Source organism: Aulonocara stuartgranti (assembly GCF_965226115.1).
Source record: "Aulonocara stuartgranti genome assembly, chromosome: 6".
NCBI classification, from domain to species: Eukaryota; Metazoa; Chordata; class Actinopteri; order Cichliformes; family Cichlidae; genus Aulonocara; species Aulonocara stuartgranti.
In genome coordinates this window covers 39,384,688-39,400,535 of record NC_138944.1, presented here as the reverse complement: position 1 = coordinate 39,400,535, position 15,848 = coordinate 39,384,688, and positions in this window count along the sequence as shown.

Sequence of the window (15,848 nt, the reverse complement as noted above, 5' to 3'; positions counted from 1 at the left end):
TAAAACATAAAGCCACATAATGTGGTGTAGTAAAAAGGCATCAATAACTGATATATTCAAGTGTTTTGTATGCATTTTAAATTTTAAATTTGTCTGAACATGCTTGAATTATGACACTAGCAGTCTGCTTAATAAAATAAAGTGAATAACTAAAATGAATTTCCTTTTTGTGAAATATGCTATCATAGTTCTGTAAGGTTAGTTCATTTTTGCTATTACCATAATTTAACCTGATATGTACAACACTGAATTTAGCACAACTTGAATTTTGAGATCATGATGTGTATAGGTGGTTAAAGAGATTTATGCTGTCTTACAAACAAGTTTCAAAAGGAGCATTACACTTTTTCCATGCATCCTACGACAAATCATTTGCTGTGCCAAAAACCCTGTTAGTTTGCAACATTTTTAATTTTTCAGAAGCAGACTGCTAGTTTCATAATTCAAGCATGCTCAGACAAATATGTTTCCATTTGATAATTCAAATTTCACTTCTGCTGCCAGCCACAGCTCGCTCATTGTAGCTTAAGCTGAAGGTTTTAAACCGTTGTACGTGCGCCGCATGGCTAAACGTCAGCTGGCTTTGAAACAAACAGCCTGCAAATGCTTTAAGTATATTATCAGCCAAGTTCTTTTTAGGGATGTATTGCTAAAGCAGCTTACCATTTAATTAATGTAACTTGTGCGAGATTACACCCGGCCCAGTCTTGTAAGCAGAGGCAGAGTCTTATTGACCTCCTATGCAAGAGCTTAAACACACAAGAATGGAGTTTTTACTCAACTTTGATGGGATAACTAGTATAATCTTTCACAGCAATGGGAGGAATAAAGTGTTTTAAACATAATACTCTTCCCAATGCTGAGTGGGCCCATGTGACACTCAAGAGTCACACTGTGACACAGAAATGTTGTTATTTTGTCAACTTGACTTTTGAGTCTTCTTTATTTTTCTTTACTGCTGACAGAAACAAGCGTGTTGACCGTGTGTAACTGTGAAAGCAGATAACCAGATAACCTTGTTTTCAGAACTGATTTATTAATGAATAAATTGTAAAAACACCATATAGATATTGTTAGTAATATATAGTTAAGTAACAAGCATTTTATTATTATTATTATTATTATTATTATTATTAAGCATTCATGCATTAAGTGGACTATTAAGGTAGTAAATGCTTAGTGACACATCTGTACCCTCCTGTTTGAAACACATTAGTAAAAACAACACTAGACATTCAAAATCCATTTTCGGTTTCTTACATTTGAGAAATGTTGTTCTATTTAGTGTTTATATTCTTTTGATTTTAGGTAAATAGAAAATTAAATTTATACTAGAAAATATATGCTTTGTTTAATGCTCACACACTTTTTTTTTTCTTTTTTTAGTGTTCAGTGTCACCCTTTCAAACATTCTTTAAAAGTGGGATAAAGGGGACGGGAGGGATTGGGGGAGATTAGGCTACAGGATCCTCCAGGCATTGTCTGAGAATCTGCAGATAAAAAAAGAAAGAAAGAAAGAAAGAAACGCATTGGTTTAGTTTTGATTTGGGGATGGGGGCAGGGACAGAGTGGGGGTGAGATGAGAAGGGGGAGGATGGGGATAGCACATTTGGAGGCAGGTGGTGGTGTTGGTGGTTGGCCGCCTGGTATCTGGGGATTCGGAATAAAAGGAGGTTGGATATCTGGAATTGATATGCTGCTGTTTCCTGTTTAATGGCAGAAAGAGTATTTTCTTGCTTCAATATGGTTACTCATTGAGCTTCATTATTTTTGAATAATTAGTGGCAATACTCGTTTTACTTTTTTAAAGGGCTCTGTCCTTATTTGTTTTATTCAACTTTTGTATGCTTTTTTTAAGCAGAGGGAAATTTGCTTTATTTCAAAGACTTGGATAAGTCTCAATCTACTCTAGTTCTCTCCACAGGAAACAAAATCCACCTATTGTCATGGTATCACATTATAGAGTTATAATGATATGTATTCAGTGTTATTGCAAGACGGTGTTTAAGGAGCAGGAAGTGTGACTGGATGCTGTCAGAAGCACAAAGTAAATGACCAGCTTCTTTTTTTAGTTTCGTATGAAAACTGAGAAAATGAGTTTGGATGTGAGAAGCATCCCAGAAGAAGTTAAAGACTATTTTCCAGTGAGTAACTATTTGTCAATGTGTGAGGGAGCATTTTGAGAGACAGTATATGGAGTTCAAACATCAAACTCTGGACATCATTGTTTGTCAAAATGTGCTAAAGTAGGTGGTGGTGGCTTAAGCTGACTTCAAACACAAAGTTGAGACATTTGACTTTTCCCAGTAAAACATGAGGGAGCAATTACAACCAACAACCACAAAAGAAAAGACATCTGAATACAAAGATAAATACCACATACTCATCTTATTTGGAAACCTTGCAGTTACACACAGATCAAGTTATTCATACACTGAAATTTGCAAGATTTAGAATCCCAGAGCAGTTACCTAACTAACAGTCAATAGTATAACAGTGACAGGAGGAAAGACTTTTGTAGAGTCTGTGACACCAAGCATGTCAAATCAAATCCACATAACCACCAAGAAAAAGGCATAGCATTAATATGCTAGAGTGCAACTCCTACAACACGTACTGGCATGAGCCCAGCCAAACTGCTCATGAGATGAAAAATCCACACCACTCTCCACTCATTAAAAATAAACTGATTCCAAAATGTTCAGATAAAGCTCTAATCAGAGGCAGAAATGCTGAAGCAAAGCAACAACAAGGCCTTTAGTTTAACAGAAGACATGGAGTGTAAGACTTTCCTCCGCTTCAGTCAGGAATCCAGTCATGGTGGAGCTAATTGAGGATACGAAATGGAAATGACTGGTGTGCTTGTATCAGTTGTACTCTCCAAGAGAGGGAGAGATGAGAAGGAACAGACAATATTTGCAGCTGTGGATATCATCAGAGGAAGCCACTGAAACCATGCCAATGAGGTCAGAGCCGGTAAGAACAGAGACATGTCAACAGGACTCTTGTCAGAAAGACAGTAGCAGTGATGCATGTAAAACTGGAAAGTCACACTAAAAATCCTTTTGGAAAAATCCTATAAACCTGCTGTGAGACTATGTTGGTTCAGAGAAATCAGAAAACTTGGGAATCTTTAAGTGGAAAGACATGAGATCTTTATGTCAATGCTTTTATGTTATGAGAAACTTTATTAGTTAAAGTTAAGTTACTAATTTTAAGAGAGAAATATTCAAGTATGTATTTGGTGCTTTAAGTGTTAAGATTTAAGGTTACAGCATTATTATTATTATTATTATTATTATTATTATTATTATTATTATTATTATTATTATTATTATTATTATTATTAAATTAATGTTTCTATTTGCAGACTTATATAACCAACCTTAAGACTCAGAGGGAGATCAGTTTATGGAGAACATGTCAAGGATTAGAATATTTGATATTTAATTACTGGTGTAATTGCAAGATGATTCCAAGGACCATTCAAACGTACACACACACCAAAGGACACATGTATGTAAAATAGTTGTGTATGGAGCTAACAGAGTTACATACTGAGTACAAATAAACTTTTTTTTTAATCTACACCTGTCAGCATCTCTGAGTTCATTGATTAGCATTTTACACCAGAGCTGTTAAATGTCTGTGAAGGTACATGTGCTTATGTAATGCACAACTAATTAATGATTCACAGTGACCCAAAGCAAGATGTATGAATTTCATGCTCACAAAAAATTATCACAGGTTTATTTGATTATTATCATTTTTCCATTGACTTCAATTATTAATGACTGATAATTCATCAATTTAATCCATTAAATTGATTACATAATCTGTGTCCATCCATGGGTCAACAACATTGCAACACTGAAACACTTAGTCAGAGAGAAACATAGGTTTGGCAATCAGAAAAGGAACCAACATGTCATCCTGTACCATGACTTTGACGGATGGATGGATGGATGGATGGATGGATGGATGGATGGCATTCTGCAGAACAGTAGACAGAGTGAAACTGGCATAGGATCATTTTAATAATAAAGGGATAATAAAAAGTGATAAATTACAAATGTTCGCTTGTTGAATGTCGATGTTCTCTTGCATCAAATGACCTTCACTGATATGTTTGAAATCTGATGGAAAAAGCCTAGAGTTCAGAAGATGTATATTTGTCAGGCTATTTATACTTGTACTATTGAAACTTGTAACACTGATCAGAGGTTAAAGACAGTTATGCAGTTAAGTGATGATTAATCAGCTCCTGTGTGGACGTCACTGAGTGAGTTCTTTCTTTCTCACCAAAATGCATTTTAAAACGTCCTGCAGAAGGTTTTAAAGATGCATAAACGTCTACTACGCTACTTTACAAATCTTAAAGCAACTTTAGCACCCATCCCATTTTCAAAACACAATGTGGGTTTAATGTGCAAAGATTGTGGATAAGAGAAGTTCACTTGTCAAATATTTGTGCAAAGCAGGTAGATAAGTTTAAAACATAACAACAGTGCTGATGGATCAGCAGGTGGCTATCAACTGCTTGCCGACAGCCTGTCATCCTTTCCATATCAGTTAATCTGCAAAGACTGAATCTCTCCCAGTAATCTGCCTCCATTCACATGCTAAAAGTACCCATCACTGCCATTTGTCAACAGTGTTTCAGGTATTGTGATTATCACAAATGAATGATTTTGGTTTCCAATCGAACCAGTCCTTGAGCTAAATCAGATATTATTTTTTTTTTGGTATGACATGCTGAACATGAATATATAGATACTACCAACTGACTGTCTTTCAGATTCAGAAAGGTCAGCACTCAGAAAGTCACTACTAATTATGTATTTATCTATTTTGTTATAAAAATTAATCAATTAAAAAAGAAGAAAAAACAATTAAAAAAACGAGAAGATAAAAATGATGTTCTTCGATCGCTATTATTTGAATGTCAACGCCGTTGAAGTTCATTTATTTATTCCCCCAACTTGTTCATTTTATCCGTTTCCTTTATTAGTAATATCATGATTTTACAGATGAGGTGAAATCTTCCTTCCCTGGTGGAATCTGACGCCTCAGACGGCTCCTGGTGCTAATGGAGTTAGATCAGCCATTAGCAAAGCAGATTGATTCATTACACTAATGTGAGTCTAACCCTGTTGGCCCTGTTGAAATGCGTGCAATATGACACTTCTCAAATTTGTTCTAACACATGCCCTGGGGAGCCAAACAGAGCTGCGCTAATGGGGGAGGTGGAGTCAATTATGCAGGGAAGAGCTGACTGTCAACATATATTAGCGCTGTGTGCTATCAGCTGGCTCAGCCCACTCAAACACAGCAACGTCTCTTCTTCTCTTAGTCTGCAGAAAAGCAGTTTTACAGTTTCACAGTTGATAAGAAGAACTTTTTTTAAGTAAAAAGTACCTCAAACCCACCTGTTACTATCTTTAAAATTAATGATGATTGATGACGAGTCCGTCTGTAAGAACTGTTAGATACAAGGCCTTTAGCTTGTATTTATTTATGAAGGTCTGCATCTGCTTATATCATTTAAATAAGTCATATTTAAAAGTATATATGGCCACATATAGATTTTGGATATATCAGTTACAAAAACATATAGGCATAAGTGATTTATTTTTCATAAAAAAGTATATAAATAGGAAGTTAACTTCAGAGTATTTTAATTCTTTGCTTTTCCCTATGAGCTAGGAACTTTTTAAATGATTTGTGTTGTTTTGACTAACAAAAGTATATAAAACAAAATTCTTGTACACAAACCTACCCTTGCTGCAAAATCCATACAGCTAGCACTGATGAAGACTATCAAGTCACTGATGTCACCAAAACTGTAATTTTTATGTTATGTTCTTCCTGCAGACAAACTTATGGAGTATTTAAGTGTTAAAAGCATAATCCGTCAGATTCATAATCAACAGTGAAAACAGTAGCTAAAGCTGACCTGCTCCAAACATGGGTTGAGAAGAGAATATGCTAAGGCTGGGGGAGTGGAACAAACTCAATTTAATGGTATATAGTTCAATATAAATGCCAAAAAAATAAGTAAGACAGAAACAAAATATAATACAGATGCAGATCTATTCAATAGATGTGTTGCTTTTGGCCAGGACCAAAATAAATATCCTATCTGCATAGGACCTTGGCAATAGTCCTGGTTCAAATGTAAAACTTTACATTTGCATTGTCAGTGAATTTAAGAAAAGTCTGGCACTGAAAATAAACAAACTGGAACTAAACTCATACAAGACACACTTTCCTGCTTCAACATACATTTCAGGAGTGTTTTTCTGGGTTCTTTTACCAGTTGCAGCTTAGATAATCTGCATAAACTGTTTGCTCTTTAATAGCATGTTTGATCATCTTTTTGTAACAATTTTGTTATAAATTAAACTTTGTAATAAACTTTCATATCTTTAGTTAAAGATCATTTTGTAACACTAAACTACAAAAGCTTAACTGTATGGTTTTGGGCATATTCCTCCATAGGTTTCCTCCACAGAATTATAGGTTGACTGACCTCATTCAAGATTCAAGCGTTTATTGTCATGTGTACAGAAAAGCATTTCTCTGTACAATGAAATTCTTTCTCTGCTGTCCACACACAGATGCTGGTTAATATGTACAATAGAAGTAGAACAGATACTTACAATGAGTATATGTAAGTATTTGGTTAAAGCTTTATAGTCATTCCCCATTGAATGACTGGGAAACAGATAACATTAGTGATTCCATTATTGAGGTTGATACTAGTGTCTGAAAACAAACTTTGGGTTCAGCAAACCACAGATTGTTGTTTGTTTTGTTTTGGTTTTTGGTTTTTTTATTTTATTCTGTAGGGAAACGATGTCTGCGGCAAGTGGAGATAAGGCCAGTTCTTGTGGATGTGAGGGTGGGTGGTCTCTATTTACCTGTAACTGAAGGGGATTTCAGCTCCCTGCAGGTCACTGCTTTACATTGTGTCCCCCTTTTGTGCTTCGTCAGCACTCACGGCAAGCACTGCAGAGTCAACGGACTCATACACAAGAGACCAAGGAACATATGGTCACCCTCTCCTCATGAACGCTTTCACGCAAACAATGACAGGGATCAAAACATGGTGAAATGAGCTCGAAGTTTGCAATTGAGACTATAATATTTGGCTGTGGTGTATTCATAGTAGTAACTGACTATGGGACCGCACTGGTCTTCAAAAAATCCCAATGTGTGTTAAATAATAACTAATAGTAGTATGTTTTTTATTATAATTTTATTCTGATGGTTAGTTTCTGATGTTTTTCACAATAACTGTTTTCAGTAATAAAATATAGAACATTGGGTCTAATTTGGGTACTAAAGTAGATTTTCTGATAGGTAGTTACAGTATGCTTAATTGTAGAATAGTCACTATGCAAACACACTGGATATATTAATAATGTAGTATAATCCTAATGAAATTATATAAAAGCAAATTTTTTACATAGTAGTTTTTAATTTTGTTGTTTATTGTACCATTTATTATATTTCTTGTGGAAGTGAAGTGTATTTTAAGACACTTGGACAATATGACTGCCAAATTAATGTAATGCAGTGTTTATTAGTTGTTGCTTGGTTTTTTTTAATTTACTGATTTCTCATTCTTTGTGTGTTTGCTTACTGGGAGGATTTTTAAATGAAAGAGTTTTTTTGTAAAACACTATAAAACATCCTGATTCTTCATTTATAGTCAGTTTCTTTAAATGGGTAGACAAAACAAATCTGGTGGCATATATGTTTGAACCCATCTATTTAAAATCTTTTATGACAGAGCTTGCATCTTTGTTTACATTTATATCGATATATTTAACAACTAGTATGAAACACTCCACTCCATTATGTCTGCTTTAATTTTTGTAATGGTCACAATATTTTTTGGTCGTGAACTTCATGAATTAATTTTGAATCATGAAAAGTGTAATTGTTTTTGTTATATTACTATTGCAGAGCAGTGTAGTATCAAAATCTAAACAAAATTATTTTGAAAAAAATGGCACCTGTGACATTTCCTACAAATTAGCAACAAGTGCGGTTTGTTGAAATGATTTTCATAGTTTAAGAAAGTCAAATCCAAAATGTAAATTCAGCAATTTCCACACTGTGTTAAAGTTATTGTAGCAGTTATTAAAAATCTTGTGCAAATTTCAGGAGAATCTGAGAAAATCAAACCACTTCAGTTCGTCACCCCAGCTCCAAATTTATAAATTTTTGGCCAAGCAGTTCCTGCACTGTTTGTTCATTTGTGTGAATGGGGAGGTGTCCGTATTGCAGTACATCTGCTGTTTTAATAGCATAGCAAGGTCTGGCTGCTATGCCACGCAGGTGCGGCTCCTTCCCCCCAGAAGGCCAAATTCTTCTATAGCCATGTGCTGCCTGAGCAAACTGTGCTTCTAAGCAGGCCTATCCCATCGCTGACTGCCCACTGCCCTAGCAACATGCATTGTTGCTCTATGCAAATCCACTCACATTGGGACAGAGGGTTGGGGAGGGGTATCCTCAGCTCAGGAGCTGAGATAGAGAACGGAGGCCGGCCAATAAATGAAAGTTTGCCTTAAATCCTTTGGATAATAGAGGCAGAGGTTGGGACTGAGCTTCGAAGCCGAGATAAACAGAGGGATTACTCCTCGGTTTTGCATCGCTCAACCTCCTCTGGGTGGCCCTTAACCATCAGGAAAGCAAAGACGGGTGTGTGTGGGGGGAGGGGGGGGGGGGCAAGAGAAGAAAAAAATGTTTAGCTCATAGACATTCACACACCACATACGTGGAAAGAAGTGAGCCTAATTCCAACAAAGACTAAGAAATTAGCAATTAATTTATTCCAACCTCCCTGCCCTGGCTCCTTTTCTATTTTCAGCCCAATTGTTGGTTAGTTCGGCAACATCTGGTCCAGAACAGTCAGTGCGCCTGATGATGGATGCACCCTCCATTAAAGTAGAATGGCAGAGAAAATCTTCCCTTTTTCATTCATTTCTTGTCCATGGGAGATTAGTTTGGTTCGATGTGAAAAGTAATCATTAAAAATGTTGCTCTTTTTGCAGGCCATGCATATCCACCTCAGGCAGCACCTTTATTTGCAATTGTAATTTGAAGAATAATTAAAGAAGTTAAATGATTCTGTAAATGTAAAACAACTTGAGTCTTTGTGCTCAAGGGTGCATGAACCTGCGTCTTATGGCTGGTTGCTCTGATAAACTCAGTAATGAAAGAATGTCATTTGTGTCTAATGACAAATTTTGAAGTGTTTTGGATTTGCTCACTCCCCTGTCTTCAACTCATGCGCCCTCTCATGACTGACTTTAATCTGGGCAGGCTCTGGGGAAGACAAACCGCAAAGAAGCCTGCATCAATCATTTCTATCAACTGGTCAATTTAGGATTTTATCTGTGAAATATGTTTGTTTGTTTTTTAATTGTTCATTCATTTGCAGATTATCAACACATCTGTTTGGTTTGTTTTAAAATTTATGAAATTCATAGAGTATTAACATATTTGAATGCTTCACTTGAATAAAAGAGAGAAATTTGTTGACTCAGCACCAACAAATTAAATCTCTAGCCGCTACTTTATTCAGTAAAGTGGAGAGGTGGCTTAATATCAGTCACGTCAGTCTGCTTTTGAGCTGCATCACCAGCACTTAATATACGCCTCTCCATAACAAACACTCTCCTGCACACACACACACACAAACACACACACTGAGAACGAGAAGGCCAGATCTCGTGGAAATGAGCTGTTGACATTATTTAGTGTCATTGTCTATGATAACAGGACCAACTGCTGGGATTTAGCAGATAAACCCTTTGAGTGAAACCCACGTCCATTACAGTTTTCCATACGTCAGTTACTGTTGCCCCATTTAAACAGAAAGATTTTGGTAACATTTACATGGTTTTTAGGAAATTACTATAAGGAAATATGTTGAAAATCTTCCTAATGAGAAAGTGAGGAATAAAAGAACTCGTGACATCGACCTTGAATGAAATAGTGTCTGACGCTAAAAATAGATCTTTTGCACTATTGCAGTCATCCCTGGAGAAATTTCTTTAACAGTTTGAATAATAAAATATCAGTTTTAATTTGAAATACTGGCCATTAACACACATACACAGCTGACAACAAACATGATGCTGTGACTACATTTGCAACATTTTTTGGCCATAGCGCCAAATTACAAACAAAATAATAATAATGATACTCTGCTTGAGTAAAAACGCTATGCTGGATCAGAGAAAAATGATCACTGCAAGTTAGCTGCTCTTAATTTACTTTATTTTATAATGCAAAGCCAGAAAACAGTTCATAAACCTATAATGGACTAAAGATTTTTTTTAATCTCTATTTTATCTCTCTCTTTAATCTCTGCTTTTAGCTAATTAGGTTGCCAAAATCCCAGGGCTGAAGGATGTTTCCATTGTTTGTCCTCATATCCCTGATATATCCACATATCCTGACACCCATTATTATTTTATTTTTTAATATAACCATACCGTTTCATTTTATTTCATTTATATCACTACATCTCTGCAGCTACCTAAGCTTCATAGCCTGACACAATTCAGTGTTGGTAGTGTCATAGCAATGATGACACTATGGAAAACCAAGAGGAAATCAGTGTGTCCTATGTAACTAAAGGGTATGTAATCATACTATTTTGAGTTAATGTTCTAGGTTAACACAGTTGACTTTATTTATATGCATAAAGTCTGAGACACAAAGTCATATATTTAACACTAACCTGGAATAAAATGGGCTTATATTTAAATGTATACAAATCCAAAATAATCAAAGCTTTCTTCTGACCCACTGAGTTCACTTTGGGTACCTAATGTCTATTTGCTTTAACCAGATTTATTGCTGGAGTCTTCCTCAAAGCTCCCAGTACTTTTCCATTTGGAGATAGGACAATAATATGACTTCACTGTGTTTCATTGTGTAATTTCACTTTTATTTTGATCAATCCATTTTCCCATGATCCTATTTGCAACATCCCACCTAGAAAAGCAGTCGGACATAACAAAAAAAAAAATCTTGAAAGAACACAAAGGCACAAAGAGGAGGAGGGTACAGCAGTTGAGACAGCCGTCTCAAGCCTAACAGGGAACTTGGTCTTGCCATACAGCCGGGCCACTCCAATTCTGAGCGAATGCTAATGAGATTGCTCTGATCCCTCCAGTGCTTCCCATGTTTTCAACACCTTCAAGGACCACATGGCGCTTGCAGCATAAAGACAACTAAATGAGAAATCTGAACGTTTTTTGTGACGCTAGGGGCCTCCTTGCTTTTCAACCTGGCCGCCCATTCAATGTACCTCCCCAAAAAGAAAGGATAAGAAAGAGAGTGCTGCAGGGGGTATAGATGAGTAAACTTTTCAGGGAAAATGGCAAATTTGTGAACCTGAAGTAATAATCAATTTATGGCCAAGATAGGGCAAAGCCTTTGACGCAGGATGAATCATGAGTTGGAAAGACTGAAAGGGATGCGAATAGGAAGAGAGATGCTCAAATTTGGAGGCTGTTTCTCACAACCGCTGTAATGAGATCACTAACATCTTGAGCTTGCCTTCACTATAGCCACCAAACAACAGGCTGCTAGATGAAAGGTGAATCCGTCTAGGTTCCTGCTGGCTGGTTCAGAAGCACTTTAATAGCTGAACGCCCTATGAAAGGTTCCTGGGCAGTAGCTCATATTAGCGGCAGAGCACACTGCTTAATGGGATGATGCCTTTTGGCTTTTGTCACGAGATGATTAAGGGCTTCGTTGTCACCGCTGCCTGTTGAGCGCAAAGGCACTAGAATCCACTTTGACTGGCTTATTGTGTGAGTCTATGTGGTAGAAAGAGGACCTTTTGATGAATACACCTCTCAGGGATCTATCAGGTGAGCTCTGCATTGGAGTCTCACATCTACTCCCCCTTCAAAATATCTTAAGTGCTTTGTTTTCCTCTAAAGACCCTTGAATCTGTCGTCATCTTTGGGCAAAGACAACTGCCTGAAAGGGGAGCAGCAAAGAGAAGAAACTTGAAGAAAAAATTAGTACATATGTGAAACCAGTTCACTTTATATAAGTTTATGTGGGTGGGAAGTATAGTTGATGTGCTTCTTCAAGTGATTTTAACAGTTAAAGACAGTCATCCAATAAAATTCATTGTCTTGCTACACTATTCATGATAATTGCAACGGAACAAGTTCAACAGCCAGAAAAAAGTAACGAATTTAAAGAATAAATTTGTTGTTAAGCTACATCAAAGCTAGTAAGTCAGAATTAGTTTATCACAATCCTTTGTCAGCTTTAGCAGCGTTCAGGAAACAGCACGGGTGAAAAGACAATAAATTTGAAAGCTTTCAATACAAGGACAAATGTGTGTGTGATACACTGCAATTTACCCCAGAAAGAAGGTTATTAAACCAGAGGACATTAAACAGAGAATGCACCATGTTCATTTTTTGCAATCAATGCAGGTCCTTTCAATTGGGAGAGCTTCATACCCGGGATTACTTTGGTGACTTAAGAAGCTAGACTACCTCTGTACCCCCACCATCTGCAACTTCACCCCCTCCACCCTTCTTCAACCTCTCCACCCCCCCCCCCCCCCCCCCCCCCCCCTCAAAAATAGCACAAGGATACTGCCAGCCTTTTCATTCCCTCCTAACAAGGCAGCTCCAAAGCACAGGCCCACTCCAAGTAATTAAATCAATCCCTTTGTATTGCCCAATATTCCCCTTCAGTGAGTGAATGCCCAAGATCTGATTATGGCTCTTCATGCATATTCAGGCTGAAGCTACAACTTGTCTATAGCAGTCTCTTATGTTTTATGTTCATCGTTATGAGCAGTTAACATGCAACAATTTCCTTTTTTTCCCTTTTCCTCCAAACTTTTTTTTCACATACATCAGTTTGCTCCAGCAACACTGGGAAATGAAGTGCAGTCACTGACTCTGGAGGCTCCGGCACATTTAAGAGAAAGCTGTAAGATAAGGAGAAGTTAGGGTTGGAGCCCAAAAGACAAATTGGATTAGCAAGTATTGGATTAAAGGTAAAACGGAGGGATAACAAACAAGAAAAGCTGCCTGTGATCACAGGGTTTAATATATTTCTTTTCCTCTCGGATCCCTTTCTTCTCTCCCTCCCCCTTTTTCTTTCTTTCTTTCTTTTCGAGCAAAGATCCCAGGCTTAAGACAGACTTATTAAAACTGGGATTAATTTGTAATGCTCTCCTAACCCTCGGGGTCAACGAAAGATTTGTTATCTAAAGCAAACAGGAAAAAATGTACTATAACAACACGACACGCGCTTTAGGGCAGTATCTGTGGGGCTTCTGAGAGATTGTAGCTTTGTGCGAAAGCTGTTATCCCTCAGATATTTATTTAAGCGGTGAAATAAAAGCCTTTTGGGATAATCTGTGTAAATATAATAATTGCTCCAAATCTTTGGAATATTGTATCCTTTTTTTATTTCAAATATAACATATGAAATTGTGACTAATAAAACATTTTCATAGCTATAATATCATATATTATTATATATTAATAATCTATAATAGCAAAAAAAGGCTCTTCTTTTGTTCAGCAGACAACGAGACATAGCTGTTCTCATAGGCCGTTCTCATTAGCCTTATCTTTTTAATAAAGCACTTGGCCAGATTGTGATCTTAATCTTATTTGCTTATGGAGGCTTTGTCCATTCAGATAAGTACTAAGTTCTTTGGGGAAAAAAATCAGCACCTCTGCAGAAAAGAAATAAATATCAGCCAACTGTTTTCTGGCCTTTGGGTTTCTTCCTCAGGGTTTGCAGTTCAAGGGACCAAATCTCTTGGCCCATTGCCCATTCCTGTGTTGTTGAAATATCTAGTCTTCCTCAGTGTTGTGTTGTACAAGACTATTACTGCGCTACAAAATAAGATTTAAATTAAAAATAAATAAATAAATCTTACAGTCTGTAAGTTACAGTCTTTCACAATATATCAAGATTTTGTTATTGTCTTTGAAATTAGGGCTAAGGGCTAAAATAATATATTTTAAAAAAAATTATACAGCAGTGAGACATGACATTAAATGCCATTCACTGTAAATCTGATTCTATAATTTAAAAAAAGTGTAAGTTTGTTGAGCAATTTCTTAGCACAGAGCAGAAAACCCGTCAAAGTCGAGGCACTGGACAAATAAAAAAATTGAGATACTGTTTGCTTTATATATCTGTTCTTTGTCTTCAGCTGAACTAGACTGTATGTGCAGAATTTTATAAAGTGGGTCTGGTAGATGATAGTTTCATCTACATCACTTTTGTAAATGATCAACCTGTAGAAGGGATATTTTTGTTTCTTTAACTGACAGAAAAGTGCTGAAGCCTCTGATTTTTTAGTCTAAATCTATGGCCATCGCCAAAAATATAACCTAAAAATGAAGGTTTTGTTATTGGGCGAAAAAAGGTGATATTAGGATTTTGTTTTAGCTGACCTAAAAAATGCCTCCATCCTGTTTTAAAAACAACATAAAATTATGTTGCTTTTATTAATCATTTTCTTAACCAACTTTACAGTTCAGGGTCACATTGTCACGGTTCTGGGTCAGTTTTGACCCAGTATTTTGAGTTTCTCGTGTCTTGGTTTAATTTTGTATTTTGATTCTTTTACATTGTTGACCATTATGAGAATTATAGGTTTCTGTTTCTGTTTTAGGATTTGCTCCTTGGTTGTGTTCTCGTGTTTATTGCAGGTTTAGTTCAGTGTCTAGGCTGTCTCTCAGTGTCTGCGTCTTTGTTTAGTGATTCATGTTTCCTGTCTTATTGTGAAAGTCCACGTCTTATGTTAGTGTGTGCAGCTTTGCTCCCCCTGTCTCGTGAGTCCAATCCCTCCCAGCTGTGTCTCCCTCCTGTTGCCCATTCCCTGATTACCACCCTGTGTATATTAGGCCTGTGTTTTCCTGTGCTCTGCGTCGTGTCGTACCATCAGATTATGCCTATCTGTTTCTGTTCTCAGTAGTCAGTGGTCACTTCATGTTTTGTTTTCGTGCCAGCAATAAAGCTGAGGTTTTGAGGTGTATTCAGTGTCCGAGCCTCGCATTTGGATCCTCCTCTCCATCTGCCTGCACACAGAGCCCTGACACACGTGGGTTGATGGTAATACCTGAAACTAGTACACTGATACTATAATCTAAAATGCACAATAATTCTAAACAAGGACACTCAACAGCCCTCATTCTTACTTCTATTTTTTTTTTTTTTACTTTCATCATTCATCTTGATATCTCAATAAAACATCTTCTAGTAAAAGTGTTCAAAATAATGTATTTAGATCATTAGGATCTTTAGTTTGTACCATCTGTGTGCAAGTGGACAGCTGCCCTGACATGTCCGGGCATAAAATGGAAGGCAAGGAATAAATCTGGCCTCAAGCACTTGTGAAGGTCTATGAGATCATAGTCCAACATGTGTTAAACAAGAATATCATAAATTTTAGAAAAAGCTAGAGAGGCAAGGTTGAGATAGTTTGGAAATAAGCAGAGAAAGGACAGTTGTTACGGTAAATATGGAGCTGCCAGACAAAAGGAAACGAGGAAGACCACACAGGAAATTCGTGAATGGCGTGAAGAAGGACATGGAGAAGGTTGGTGTGACAGAGAAGGATCCTAGGGATAGGGTGAGATGGAGGCAGATAAGCCACTCTAGTGACCTAAAGTGAGCAGCCAAAAGACGAGGACAAAGTAAATAAATCCATCAAAACATGTTAAACATATTTACGTTAGATTTAAATACCTCAGCTCGTCCTGTGATGGCCGGCATCTGGTGGGGTCAGCTGCCCGTGGCCTCTGGGTCTCTGGGGTACT